The sequence below is a fragment of the Felis catus genome, chromosome E2 (genome assembly GCF_018350175.1).
Source record: "Felis catus isolate Fca126 chromosome E2, F.catus_Fca126_mat1.0, whole genome shotgun sequence".
Lineage (NCBI taxonomy): Eukaryota > Metazoa > Chordata > Mammalia > Carnivora > Felidae > Felis > Felis catus.
This window is the reverse complement of record NC_058382.1, coordinates 11,986,112-11,999,509: the sequence shown is the minus strand read 5'-3', so window position 1 is coordinate 11,999,509 and position 13,398 is coordinate 11,986,112. Positions and strand designations below refer to the sequence as shown.

Below are 13,398 nucleotides of genomic sequence, written 5' to 3'. Positions count from 1 at the left end.
CGGAAACAGGCTCCAGGCTCTGAGCCATCAGCCCAGAGCCCGACGCGGGGCTCGAACCCACGGACCGCGAGATCGTGACCTGGCTGAAGTCGGACGCTTAACCGACTGCGCCACCCAGGCGCCCCAAGAACTTAAAGCAACAATCATAAGGATACTCAGCGGACTAGAGAAAGAATGGAGACGTTAGTAGAACCCTTAAAACCGTGATAAAAGAGTTAAAAAAGAGATGAAGAGTGCAATAAATAAGATTAGAAACACGCTTGATGCAATGACCAACAGGCTGGAAGAAGTATAAGAACAAATTAATGACCCAGAAGACAAAGTAATGGAAAACAATAAAGCTATATAAAACAGAGAAAGAATTATGCAAAACAAAACTTAGGGAACTCACTGATTCTATCAAACTTAAGATTTGTATCACTGGAGTCCCAGAAGAAGAAGATAGTCAAGGGAGCAGAAAACTTATTTGAAGAAATAATAGCTGGAACTTCCCAAATCTGGGAAAGGAAATAGACATCCAAATCCAGGAGGCACAAGAACCCCCAACAAAATCAACAAAGGCAGGCCAACACCAAGACATATTATAGTTAAATTTATAAAATACAGTGACAAAGAAAAAAATCGTAAAACAGCAACACAAAAGAAGTCAGTAACTTACAAGGGAAAACCCAGAAGGCTAGCAGGAGATTTCTCAATAGCAACTACAGGCCAGAAGGGGGTGGCATGATATTTTCAAAATGCTCAATTCAAAAATTTTGCTGCCAAATATACTCTATCTAGCAAGGCTATCATTCAGAATAGAATGAGAAAGAGTTTCCCAGACAAACCAAAGGAGTTCACGAGGACTAAACCAATCCTGCAAGAAATATTAAAGGGAACTCTGAATGGAAAGGAGAGACCAAAAGTGAAAGTACGAAGGCAAGAAAAACAAAAGCAGTAAAAATGAATATTTATGTAAAAACTCAGTCAAGGAACTCTCTTTCTCTCTTACACACACACAAATATAAAATATGATGACAAATATAAAAATGTGGGGAGGAAAGGAGAAAAGAATAGGTTCAAACTTAAATGACCATCAAGTTAATATAGATTGCTATATGCAGAAGAGGTTATATACCAACCTAATAGTGACCATATTATCAAAAACCACTGATAAATATGCAAAGAATAAAGAGAAAGAAATCCAAATGTATCACTAAGGAAAATAAGCAAAACATGAAAGAGAAAAAGACAAGAAAGGATCAGAGAAAATCTCTAGAAACAACCATAAAACAAGTAATAAAATGGCAATAAATACATATCTATCATAATTACTTTGAATGTAAATGGACTAAACGCTCCAATCAAAAAACATAGGGTGTCAGAATAGGGGGAAAAAAAGACCCCCTACATATGCTGCCTACAAGAGATTCATTTTAGACCTAATGACACCTGTAGATTGAAAGTGAGGGGATGGAGAAACATTTACCATGCAAATAGATGTCAAAAGAAAGCCAAAGTAGCAATATGTACATCAGACAAACTGACTTTAAAACAAAGACTGTAACAAGAGACAAAGAAGGGCCCTATAATAAAGGGGACAATCCAGTAAGAAGATATAACAATTGTAAATATTTATGCCCCAACATGACAGCTCCCAAATATATAAAACAATTAATAACAAACATAAAGGAATTAATTGATAATAATACAATAGTTGGGGACTTTAACAGCCCACTTACATCAATGCATAGATCATCTAAGCAAAAATCAACAAGGAAACAATGGCTGTGAATGACACATTGGACCAGATGGGCTTAACGGATATTTTCCAAACATTCCATCCTAAAACAGCAGAATACACATTCTTTACAAGTGCACACAGAATGTTCCCCTGACTAGATCACATATTAGGTCACAAATCAGCCCTCAACAAATATAAAAAGACTGAGATCATACCACGCATATTTTCTGACACAACACTATGAAACTTGAAATCAATCACAAGAAAAAGTCTGGAAAGGCCACAAGTACATATAGGTTAAATAACATGCTACTTAACAATGAAAGGGTCAACAAGAAAATAAAGAAGAAGTTAAAGAAAAAAAAATCCACGGAAACAAATGAAAATGAAAACACGACAGTTCAAAACCTCTGGGATGCAACAAAAGTGGTCGTAAGGGGGAAGTATATAGCAATAGAGGCCTACATCAAGAAGAAAGGAAAAAAAAAAAAGAGAAAAATCTCAAATAAACAACCTAACCTTACATCTAAAGGAGCTAGAAAAAGAACAACAAATGAAGCCTAAAGCTAGCAGAAAGAACAAAGATTAAAGCAGAAATAAATGATATAGAAACTAAAAACAAAAAACAAAACAAAACAAAAAAACCAATAGAACAAATCAATGAAACCAGGAGCTAGTTCTTTGAAAAAATAAAATTGAATAAACCTCCAGCCAGACTTATCAAAAAGGAAAGGGAAAGGACCCAAATAAATAAAATCACAAATGAGAGAGGAGAAATATCAACCAATACCACAGAAATACAAACAATTATAAGAGAATATTATGACAAAGTATATGCCAACAAACTGGACAATCGGGAAGAAATGGATAAATTCCTAGAAACATATAAACTACCAAAACTGAAACAGGAAGAAATAAAAACTTGAACACACCAATAACCAGCAAAGAAATTAAATCAGCAATCAAAAATCTCCCCACAAACAAAAGTCCAGGGCCAGATGGCTTCACAGGGGAATCCTACCATACATTTAAAGAAGAGGTAATATCTATTCTTCTCAAACTATTTCAAAAAATTAAAAAGGAAGGGAAACTTCCAAATTCATTCTATGAGGACAACATTACCCTATACCAAAACCAGACAAAAGACTCCACTAAAAAAGAAAACTACATCCCTGATGAACATGGATGTGAAAATTCTCAATAAAACACTAGCAAATCGGATCCAATAGTACATTAAAAGAATCATTCACCATAATCAAGTGGAATTTATTCCTGGGCTCCAAGGGTGATTCAATAGTCACAAATCAATGTGATATACCGCATTAATACAAGAAAAGATAAGAACCATACAACCCTTTCAATAGACGCAGAAAAAGCATTTGACAAAGTACAATATCCATTCTTAATTAAAAAAAAAAAAACCTGAAAAAAATAGGTTTAGAGGGAACACCTCAATATAATAAAGGGCATATACAAAAAGCCCACAGCTAATATCATCCTCAATGAGGAAAAGTTGAGAGCTTTTCCTCTATGGTCAGGAACAAGACAGGGATGTCCACTCTCACCATTGTTATTTAACATAGTACTGGAAGTCCTAACCTCAACAATCAGACAACAGAAAGAAGTAAAAGGCATCCAAATCGGCAAGGAAGAAGTCAAACTTTCACTATTTGCAGATGACATGATACTATTTTCACTATTTGCAGATGACACGATACTCTATATAGGAAATCCAAAAAAAAAATCCACCAAAAAACTGCTACAACCGATAAACAAATTCAGTAAAGTCACCGGATTCAAAAAAACAGAATCTGCTGGATTCTATACGCCAATAATGAAGCAGCGGGAATCAACCTCATTTACAAGTGCACCAAAAATAATAAGATACCTAGGAATAAACATAACCAAAGAGGTGAAAGACCTGTACTCTGAAAACTAGAAAACACTGATGAAAGAAATTGATGAGGACACAAAGAAATGGAAAGACTTTCCATGCTCATAGGTTGGAAGAACAAATACTGTTAAAATGTCAAAGTACCCAAAGCAATCTACACATTTAAGGCAATCCCTAGCAAAACACCACCAACATTTTTCACAGAGCTAGAACAAACAATCCTAAAATGTATATGGAACCACAAAAGACGCTGAGTAGACAAAGCAACCTTGAAAAAGAAAAGCAAAGATGGAAGCATCAGAATTCCGGACTTCAAGTTAAATTACAAAGCTGCAGTAATCAAAACAGTATGGTACTGGCACAAAAACAGACACCAAGATCAATGGAACAGAACAGAAAACCCAAAAATGGACCCACAATTATAGGGTCAATTCACCTTAGGCAAAGCAGGAAAGCATATCCAGTGGGAAAAAGACGATCTTTTCAACAAATCACATTGGGAAAACTGGACAGCAACATGCAAAAGAATGAAACGGAACCACTTTCTTACATCATACACAAAAACAAATCCAAGATGGATGAAAGACCTAAATGTGAGAGAGGAAAGCATCAAAATCCTAGAGGAGAACACAGGCAGTAACCTCTTTGATAGTGGCTGTAGCGACTTCTTCCTAGACAGGTCTCCTAAGGTAAAGGAAACAAAAGCAAAAAATAAACTACTGGGATTACATCAAAATAAAAAGCTCTGTGCAGCAAAGAAAACAATCAACAAAACTAAAAGGCAACCTATAGGATGGTAGAAGATATTTGCAAATTACGTATCTGATAAAGGGTTAATATCCAAAATAAATGAAGAACTTCTACAAATCAACCCCCAACGACAAATAATGCAGTTAAGAGATGGGTCGAAGACATGAGCATACAAGTCTCCAAATAAGGCAGTCAGATGGCCAACAGACACACGGAAAGAGGCTCAACAACACTTATCATCAGGGAAATGCAAATCAAAACCACAATGAGATACCACCTCCCATCTATCAAAATGGCTAAAATCAACGGCAGAAGAAACAACAATTGTTGGCGAAGATATGAAGAAAAGGGAACCCCCTTACACTGTTGGCGGGAATACAGACTGGTGCATCCAAGGTACAAAATGTAAGGAAGTTCCTCAAAAAGTTCTAAATAGAACTACCCCACGACCCAGCAATTGCACGTCTACGTATTTACCCAAAGGATATAAAAATACTGATTCGAAGGGATACATGCACCCCGATGTTTACAGTACCATTATCTACAACAACCAAATCGTGGAAACCCCTCGACTGATGAATGGATAAGGAAGATGCAGTATATGTACACACGATGGAATATTACTCAACCATAAAAAAGGAATAAAATCTTGCCATTTGCAACGACATGAGTGCAGTTAGAGTCTTACACTAAGTGAAGCAAGTTAGTCACAGAAAGGCAAATACTATGTTATTTCACTCCTGTGTGGAGTTTAAGACACAAGCAAAGGAAAAGAGAGAGGCAAACCAAGAAACAGACTCTCAACTATAGAGAACAAACTGATGGTTACTAGAATGGAGGTAGTGGAGGGATGGGTAATAAGAGGTGGGGATTAAGGAGGGCACTTGTGTTTTTTTAACGCTTCCTTCCTTCCTTCCTTCCTTCCTTCCTTCCTTCCTTCCTTCCTTCCTTCCTTCCTCCCTCCCTCCCTCCCTCCCTCCCTCCCTTTCTTTTTTTGGGGGTCAGGGGGAGCAGAGAGACAGAGAGAGAGAGACAGAGAGAGTGAGAATCTCAAGCAGGCTCCAAGCACAGCTCAGAGCCCGAGACAGGCTGGATCCCACCACCCTGGGATCATGACCTGAGCGGCAACCAAGGGTCAGACGCTCAACCGACAGAACCACCAAGCCGCCCCCAAGGAGGGCACTTGTGATGACCATCAGGTGTTGGATGTCAAATCACTACATTGTACACCTGAAACTAGTATTACACTGTATGTTAACGAACTGGAATATAAATAAAAACTTTTAAAAAAGTAAGTACAATCCTTATTACTCGTGCCCAAGTACTCCCCCATCCCTTCCTGTATTTAAACAAAAGTCAGGGCATGTTCCTGGTAGAATTTGCAGATGCGTAAAGGAAACATCTTCTCCCCTGAGAGGAGATAACCTAAGAGGAAGAAAGATGCTAAGTCCTACTCAGGTGAGGCTCTTCTTCCAGGAGCCAAAGCGCCATTCCCCCCTCCCAGCAGCCTTTTTCAACGATGTCCAGGCTGGGGAAGGAAAGGAGGCTCAGAGAAATCACAACTTCATCAAAATTCCCATGTACATTACAGTGGACAGTGCAGACAACATCCGGGAATAACCCCTACAAAAACCTACATTTAGATTAAAAACAACAACAACAACAACAATTAGGAATCTGGGTGCAGCTTCGCTTTCTTCAGGGATCTGAGAAAGGCCAGGAGCCGGAACTCTGACCCCCATCCCAGGTTCACAGAAGCTTTCAGGGGACTGAGAAATTAAAAGGTACTGCTAACAGGGGACTTTTTTTTTTTTTTTAAACCCCAAGCCAGGCTCTAAGTCCTCCACTTCTCCATCCTCCCTTAACTCGCAAAATAACTCTATTAGGTAGCCCCTAATATCCACTTGAAGAAGAGGAAAGAGAGGCAGAGACGCACAGAAATTCTCCGAATATGCCACCGCCGGGATGCGGCAGCATTGGCTGGTGGTCGGGGAAAGGGCGGGGAGGCGCAGAGCCAGGAGGAGACCCTCACGCCCGGCGAGGTGGGAGCCTGGCCCGGCCCCGAGCCGGGGATGCGCCCACCGCCCCGCAATCCACAGAGCTCATTCAAAGGGAACACCAACCCCGCCCTTGGCCGCAGGCGGCTTCTCTTCCCCAGCGTCCAGAGCCTGGTCACCGTGGGCCAAGGCAATGGGAAGCCAGGTCAGTGCGGCCGCGGGGAGGGCCCCCGGGGAGGCAGGGGCTCACCTTTCGCGGAGGAACGAAGGCCGCGGCCTCGCGTACCTGGAGCGGAAGCGACTCTGCCTACAGAAACCCCCCCCTGGACTACGCTTCCCAGAATTCCCGGCGGGAGCAGGGACGCCGCCTTGGCCGCCTGCGGCGGAAGTTATCCAGCCTCACTGAGTTCCGGGACTACACTTCCCAGAATTCCCAGGCCACCTCGTCGCCTTCCTAGGGTGGAAGCGTCGGCTGTCCCAGCGAGAGGCTGGATTGTGTTTCGGAGCCTGCGGGTCGGAGCGAGTTCCGTAACCCCGAAATGCTGCCACAGGTACAGAACTCCTTGATGTGCTTCTGTATTCTCTCCAGCCAACCATGCAAGCGAGGCGTCTTTCGGGAGCGTGATGCGTCTGACCTTGTGCATCGGTGGAGTGCAAATCCCGGAACCTCCTGCGGAGTGGCCTTTCCTCAAGGCTCTCCTCTCTCTTTGGGATAGCCAGTATTTGGACAGGCGGTATTCTCTTTTGGATAGTCAGTACGAATTAATTCTATACCGTTAGTGGAGCTTGGCCGCCCCCTCCCCCGTCGTTTTCTTGAAAAATTTTTTTTCTTCCAAACTAAGTGACAAAAACTAAGAAAAAACTCAACCAAAGCAAACTATATGGAGCTGTTCTAAGAAGCTACCTCCTAGAGACGAGTGAACTGGAGAAAAGAGTAGAGGGGAGGGGATTATGGAAAGGAAGTGATGGCGGGCTCGGGGTGGGGGTGGGGAGCGGAATGCAGATACTAAAAGGACATTGGGCTGACCTATACAGAGTATTGAATTTGACAAATAGAGTCTCAGCCTTACTTTGGCTGGATTGCCTTTTTTAGTCTATATGGGCGTGCATGCGTCTAGAACCGACAGTGCTACCTACCCTGAAGTGTTCATCGCAAGATCCACAAGAACGGACGTGGATGCCAAGAATCCACAAGAAGCAGATGCAACCATTGATCGATCAGGCCATAAAGCAGAAGCAACAAATGTTTTCCACATTTCCTTGGCTTTAATTGCTGATTATGAAACGTGAGTCATAAGGCAAATGGGAGGAGCTATGCTGACAGAGGCAAACGTTGGAAACCTTTATAAAATCTTGAAGTATTTTTCTTCTTTAAGCTTCTAGTATCACATCACTGATCTTCTCCCTGCTCTAGACATAAAAACTTTTAAGTTGTCTTATGGAGGACGTGATTCAGGGAGGACAGGAGATGAAATAATGGCTTAATCCAGAAAAATCTGCAAAGAGAGAAAAGAGAAGAAAAAGTTTGGTTGCTCAGGTTTCTCCTGGGGAATAAATATATTATCGTTTTCCTTTATGCTGGAATATTAATTGTATTCAATGCTATGTCACTTGAGCCTCTTATAATCTAGAACAGCTCCCCTTCTCCTTTTGTGTGTGCCCTTGACCTGCTGAAATAAGTAACTCGGTTGGCATGTAGGATTGCTCACATTCTGGATTTGTCTAATGACTCTTCTGGCATGTGTTGTCCTGATGCCAACGTTTTCTGTAAAGTATAAGTTAAGGCCTAGATTTTTGGCAATAATAAGTACAGTGTGGTGCTGAAAAACAGCTGAATGAGGTCAAATACAATGTCCGACTGAAACTATCTCAAGTGTTGGGCAAGTACTGTCACTGAGGAGTGAAGGAAAAACGACAGGACAGGTGTAGATACCAAATGAAGACACCTTTTACAATCTGTATAAGCAAGAAAGAGAGTTTTGTTTAAGCCCAAGTTAGGACAGCTGCCCGGGAAACACTCTTCACAGGGAAGAATGTGTTCTGGAGAATGAACAGTTTTCAAAGGATCGTATCCCTTTTTTTACATCTTATAAAAGCTCAACAGGTTATAGATTAACATGTATGCAGGAGTCACAAGTTTTAACATCAAGGAATGCAGGGAGAAGGAGCACTGCTGGCTATCTTAAGGACAAGATGGTTTTCCGTTAGGCTACTCATTTACAGAGCAGGTGCACAATGTATGCTTGGTGGGCCATAAATCAGGCTTTTGGTTTAGACAAAGTTTATGTACAATCAAGCTGACTTACATAGAAATCTAAAATGGCTTCCCTTATATCTCAGGCCTTTAGAGAGTTTTTTTTTTTTTTTCCTCTCATCACATCCGTTATGTGAAAATGGTCCGTGGTTCAAAAGGACCAGAATCAATGTAAGAAATCATACGGGGTACCGAATTAACAACACAGGAAACAACAGGTGTTGGTGAGGATGCGGAGAGAGGAACCCTCTTACAATGTGGGTGGGAATATAAACTGGTGCAGCCACTCTGGAAAACGGTATGGAGGTTCCTAAAAAAAAGTTAGAAATAGAACTACCCTGTAATCCAGCAATTGCCCTACTAGATGTTTACCCAAAGGATACAAAAATACCGATTCAAAGGGATACATACACCCCAATATTTATAGCAGCACTATCAACAACAGACAAGTTATGCAAAGAGCTCAAATGTCCATCAACTGTGGAGTGGATAAAGACGTTGTGGCATATACATACAATGGAATATAACTCAGCCATCAAAAAGAATGAAATCTTGCCATTTGTAATAACGTGGAGCTAGAGTGTATTATGCTAAGCGAAATAAGCCAGTCAGAGAAAGACAGATACTATATGATTTCACTCATACGTGGAATTTAAGAAACAGAACAGATGAACATGGGAAAAGAGAAAGGCAAACCGTAAAACAGATTCTTAACTATAGACAACAAACTGACGGCTACTAAAGGGGAGGTAGGTGGGGGATGGGTTCAATGGGTGATGGGTATTAAGGAGGGCACTTGTGATGAGCACTGGGTGTTGTATGTAAGTGATTAATCACTAAATCCTATACCTGAAGCTAATATTACACTGTATGTTAACTAACGTGTTTTTTTTTTTTAACATTTATTTATTTTTGAGACAGAGAGAGACAGAGCATGAATGGGGGAGGGTCAGAGAGAGAGGGAGACACAGAATCTGAAACAGGCTCCAGGCTCCAAGCTGTCAGCACAGAGCCCGACGCAGGGCTCAAACTCACAGACCGCGAGATCATGACCTGAGCCGAAGTCGAACGCTTAACCGACTGAGCCACCCAGGCGCCCCAACTAACCGGCGTTTAAATAAAAACTTGGAAGATTAAAAAAAGAAATAATACCATGTAATTCCTAATTTAACAACCCCTCCCAAAAGACAATGTTTTAAAAAATACCTAATAGTTTGTATATTAAGGAGGATCAATCTGATAATAGGTGAATTTTCTGGATAAAACGACAGGGACATTTTAAAATGCAATAGACAAATTTTTAATATACTTCCACTCCCTGTAATAATAAAACAGATCATTTGAATAAATTTCTGGCAGATGATGGGTAGATAACATTTTTTATTGAATTTTTTTTAACGTTCATTTATTATTGAGAGACAGACACAGAGCGTGAGCAGGGGAGGGGCAGAGAGAGGGGGAGACAGACTCTGAAGCAGGGTCCAGGCTCTGAGCCGTCAGCACAGAGCCCGATGTGGGGCTTGAACCCACGGACTGTGAGATCATGACCCGAGCCAAAGTTGGACGCTCAACCAACTGAGCCACCCAGGCGCCCCTAGATACATTTTTAAAGCTGTCAAGAGGCTTCGAAAGACAAGATGATGGAGAATTCGTGGGCTAAAATTCAGAGAAAGTGAGGGAGTCATGCGCTTGTGGTGACTTTTCTCGTGGGGTGATAGCTGAAAAGCCTGGAAGGTCCGCAGCATTTTTGACACCCATTTGAGAGTAAGGGGAACAAAAGGTTCTGGCAAACGCTCCAAAATACACGTCTTTTCAAGCACACATAAAATATTTACAAAAGGGATCACATGACGGGCCCTAAAGGAATAGCAACAAATTTCACAATGCTGAGATAATACCGGATGTGCTTTCTGAATGTAGTGAACTTCAGCCAGAACTCAATAACAAAAAAGGATGATTTTTAAACTCCCATGTGTGTTCTAATATAGTACTGTCCCTCATCTCCCAAACCACCCTTCTTTACCCCGTTTTATGGCGCTGGGATGGAGGCTTTGCAGCCTATCCTTCTGCTTTGACATCTGGTTCCGTGTTAGTCTCTGCCGACAGAAGGAGACTGCAAAGCTGGAGAAGGAAGAGACTTGCTACTTCCTCTGGGCTTCCAGGAACAGCACTGCCTTCTAGTAGCAGCTGCTCACTCTAATTTGCACCTTTTCCAACACCTGAAAACCAGTTTCATGGCTCCTCGCAGACACTATCAAACAGCCTCTCACATCCTGCTCCTCAGAGGTCTCAGTCCTAGAACTGCAGCACTCTTCCTCCGTCTGAGCTCGGGAACCAGAGCCAGCTGAACACTCCTCCCACCTTGGCGGTTTGAGTTTCAAGATATCAGGACCTTCCTCCAAGCTTGTCAGTTTTAATAGTCCCTGTCTCTTCACTTTGTTACCCCAGACCTGGGGGTCGTTGCTGATTGCTGTGCTGGTTACCTGCACCACGCCTTAGAATCCTCTGTTCTTGGGGCGCCTGGGTGGCTCAGTCGGTTGAGCGTCCGACTTCGGCTCAGGTCATGATCTCGCGGTCCGTGAGTTCGAGCCCCACGTCGGGCTCTGTGCTGACAGCTCAGAGCCTGGAGCCTGTTTCGGATTCTGTGTCTCCCTCTCTCTCTGCCCCTAACCCACTCGCATTCTGTCTCTGTCTCTCTCAAAAATAAACATCTAAAAAAAAATGTTTTAAATGAGAACAGATACATAAAATAGAACACAAACATAGTACAAGAGGACTAAAAAGGTTATTCTTTGAAATGAGAACAAAAACATTGACAAATCCATGTGAAGATTTATTATTAAAACAGTTAGAAATCACAAATTACCAAGGAAATGAATGAAAAAGGAAACATCACTATACATTCTTATGGACATGAAGGGATACTCTGGGGAACTTAATGCCAATGAAACTGAGAACTTAAGTGAATAAATTTCTAGAGAATTTAAAACACACGCCAAAACAGACACAAGAAGTTATCACAACTCTGAATAGAACTAGTACTTGAAATGGAATTTATTAAAAATCCACAAAGGAATTCTCTAGTCTGAGACAGTGTCATCAGTGAACTCTATCAAACATTTAAGGAAGAACCCATGCTTATCTTAGAATACAATGGAATATTACTCAGCAATCAAAAAGAATGAAATCTTTTTTTTTTTTTTTTTGCAACAATGTGGATGGAATTTTGCCATTTGCAACAATGTGGACGGAACTAGACTGTATTATGCTCAGTGAAATAAGTCAATCAGGGAAAGGCAAATATCATATGATTTCATTCATATGTGGAATTTAAGAAACAAAACAGATGAACATAGGGAAAGAGAAGGAAAAATAAGATGAAAACAGAGAGGGAGGCAAAGCACAAGAAACTCTTATATATAGACAACAAACTGAGGGTTAATGGAGGGGTGGGATGGGCTAAATGGGTGATGGGCATTAAGGAAGGCACTTGGGATGAGCACTGGGTGTTACATGTAAGTGATGAATCACTAAATTCTACTTCTGAAACCAATACTACACTGTATGTTAACGAACTTGGGTCTAAATTTAAAAAGAAAAAAGAAAAAAAAAAAGAATTCTTCCTGAGAGTAACAAAATAGGAAACACTTTCAACTAATTCCCAACCAACACTGATCAAAATCTGTTGCAGTCTTTATTAGAATGGAAAATGGTAGGCCTATCTCATCGTAAGCACACATGTAAAAATTCTATGCCATAACTTATTCAACAGTTTATAAAAAGATAACACATCATGCCTAGCAGACTTACCAGGAATGCAAAAAACAGAGAGGTTGATAAATTAATCATCCATTCGTGATGAGAAAATTTAGGAAACTGGCAATAAATTACAGCGAACATGGAAAGCAATGTGAAGAGTTGAAAACATTTGCTATGAGACTGGCAATAAGATAATGATTCTTACCCTAACCACTTCTACTAAATGTTGCTTTTGCCCCTTTATTCTTCAATCTTGCCAGCTTGTCTGATTAACTGTGATAATTTATACTAGATCCTTTGGATTTTCTATGCACAAGAGCACATGTTGACTTCAGGCTTGCAACAAAGGTGGCACTGCAGAGCTGTGGTAACAAGGAGGGTATTCCATACATGGTGCTGAGTTAAACTGGGTGGTGTCGTGGGGCGCCTGGGTGGCACAGTCGGTTAAGCGTCCGACTTCAGCCAGGTCACGATCTCGTGGTCCGTGAGTTCGAGCCCCGCGTCGGGCTCTGGGCTGATGGCTCAGAGCCTGGAGCCTGCTTCGGATTCTGTGTCTCTCTCTCTCTGCCCCTCCCCCGTTCATGCTCTGTCTCTCTCTGTCCCAAAAATAAATAAAAAACGTTGAAAAAAAAATTTAAACTGGGTGGTGTCGAGGGGGGAATAATGATCTCTACCTCAAGCAATAAGCAAAAATCTCATGCTGGTGGACTATAGAGCCAAATTTGAAGTATTTCTTATGAAACTTCCAATCTACTCAAGATATATACCCGTAAGTACTGTGTGTGTGTGTTTACCAAAAAGACGTGTATACGAATTTTCATTGCAGTATCATCCATAATAGTGATATGCTAGAAATACTCCAAATGTTTATCCATGATAGAATGAATAAATGTTTTCACAACGGAGCAGGACACAGCAAGGATATTGAACGAACTTTAGCTATATGCGACACCATGGGTGAATCTCATAAATATGATGTTGAACAAAAGAGCTAGGCAGAAAATAGGCGGTGTGGTATGAT

At 41.1% G+C, this 13,398-nt stretch overlaps 2 protein-coding genes across 5 annotated transcripts in view; both read right to left on the bottom strand.

Annotated features, from left to right (window-relative positions):
* ZNF112 (zinc finger protein 112) overlaps positions 1 to 6,719 on the bottom strand; it is a 33,765-nt gene extending 27,046 nt beyond the window's left edge. Inside the window, exon 1 of the mRNA XM_003997732.6 lies at positions 6,615 to 6,719. The gene's annotated coding sequence lies outside the window, so the exon portion shown is untranslated. The remainder of the gene's footprint in view (positions 1 to 6,614) is intronic.
* An 889-nt stretch (positions 6,720 to 7,608) lies between these two features.
* Positions 7,609 to 13,398, bottom strand: part of ZNF285 (zinc finger protein 285) — a 53,437-nt gene continuing 47,647 nt past the window's right edge. For all 4 annotated transcript variants that reach the window (XR_002149821.3, XR_002149819.3, XR_006590564.1 and 1 more), the window contains one exon: positions 7,609 to 7,860. The gene's annotated coding sequence lies outside the window, so the exon portion shown is untranslated. The remainder of the gene's footprint in view (positions 7,861 to 13,398) is intronic.